The sequence below is a fragment of the Mandrillus leucophaeus genome, unplaced genomic scaffold (genome assembly GCF_000951045.1).
Source record: "Mandrillus leucophaeus isolate KB7577 unplaced genomic scaffold, Mleu.le_1.0 Scaffold265, whole genome shotgun sequence".
NCBI classification, from domain to species: domain Eukaryota; kingdom Metazoa; phylum Chordata; class Mammalia; order Primates; family Cercopithecidae; genus Mandrillus; species Mandrillus leucophaeus.
The window spans coordinates 1,089,352-1,091,050 of NW_012102754.1; the positions used below are offsets into that span (position 1 = coordinate 1,089,352).

Here is a 1,699-nt window from a genome sequence, read left to right on the forward strand (position 1 = left end):
GATTTATGTTCTGACTGCCCAAATTGAGAAACGTTTGGAATGCCTATCTTTATTATAAAAGAAAACAGAATGTGACTGGGCGTGGTGGCTCATTCCTGTAATCCCAGCACTTTGGGAGGCCAACGCGGGTGGATCACGAGGTCAGGAGATCGAGGCCATCCTGGCTAACATGGTGAAATCTCGTCACTACTAAAAAATACAAAAAATTAGCCGGGCGTGGTGGCAGGCGCCTGTAGTCCCAGCTACTCGAGAGGCTGAGGCAGGAGAATAGCATGAACCCCGGGAGGCGGAGCTTGCAGTGAGCCAAGATCATGCCACTGCACTCCAGCCTGGGTGACAGAGTGAGACTCTATCTCAAAAAAAAAAAAAAAGAAAAACAGAAAACAGAATGCATATCCCCAATGACGACATATCCTATTCCAAGGACTGTTTCTGTATTTTCAGGAAGTTCCAAGAGGGTGGATCCTATTTATTTATTTATTTATTTATTTATTTATTTATTTATTTATAATTTTTGGGACAGGGTCTTGCTATGTTGCTCAGGCTGGTCTCAAACTCCCGAGCTTGGGCAATCCTCCTGCCCAGCCTCCCAAAGTGCTCAGATTACGGGTATGAGCCACAATACCCAGCCGATCCTATCTTTTTTTTTTTAAATGGTAGATTAATTTTATTGCTGTGAATGCATTTGTCATGTACTCTAGATTATTTTAATTCTGATGCTAAGGCCATCCATTGTCTTTTGTTAGGAGTCAAACAAAATTTTAGTAACCAAAACATATTTTCAATAAAATTGTATATGTATATATGTAGATAAACAACAAAACAGGACCAAGAACCTATGTAAAATTTCATCATACAATTTCTATGCAAGCTGCTTGATTACAGAAAACAGTTCAAACTGTTCATCAAAAACTGCGGGGTGATTTTTCGTTGATATTTCAGACATTCAAATCAATACAACCTATATTCTGAGTATCAACCTGAACGGCACAGGGTAAGATGTGAACTCCTCACATAGTGTTGAAGATGTGTTGCAATCTGTTGTTGAATTGGCATTGCATTTCCTCAGAGTTAAGCTGCCTTTGTGAGAGATATCTTCTATCACTGAGAGATCAGCTACATCAAGATAGCTCATCAGCTAAATCACATCGGTCAAGATACCTGCTAACCAAGCAGACTAATAAATTCAAAGGAGGAACCTTCTCATCATGTTTGCTCTCCACTAAGAGCCTCACTTCACAGCACCTTGCAAGCTGCCAAATCAGTGAATGAGCCTGAGATAATAAAGACTTTTCCAGACAAGTCCATAAAGCATAAAGCCATCTTCCTTGTGCAGAATCTACTCCGGGACTTTCGACTGTGGCTTGTCCAACAGCCCCGTCAGCACATAACTTTTCAACCAGAGAAAATTTCTTCCAGCCTTTCTCATCTTCAGATTTTGGCATCGTCACATTACTATCCAACTGTTGTGATTTCCAGTGACTTCTATGTTTGTTCACATTCTGTCCAACAGTTGGAAACAGTGCCACTTGTTGCTGTTGCCACTGAAGTGTAGGGGAATAACCTTCAGGGGCCGGTTGGCATCCTGAAAGAAAAATATTCACACTTTGCTTCCTTTTCAACTTCTTTTCTGTTTTTGAGACGGAGTTTTGCTCCTGTTGCCCAGGCTGGAGTGCAATGGTGCGATCTCAGCTCACTG

General features: G+C 41.4%; 1 pseudogene; it reads right to left on the reverse strand.

Moving 5' to 3' along the window:
* Positions 1–1,121: 1,121 nt before the first annotated feature.
* The window catches only part of LOC105542676, a 7,036-nt pseudogene continuing 6,458 nt past the window's right edge, over positions 1,122–1,699 (reverse strand).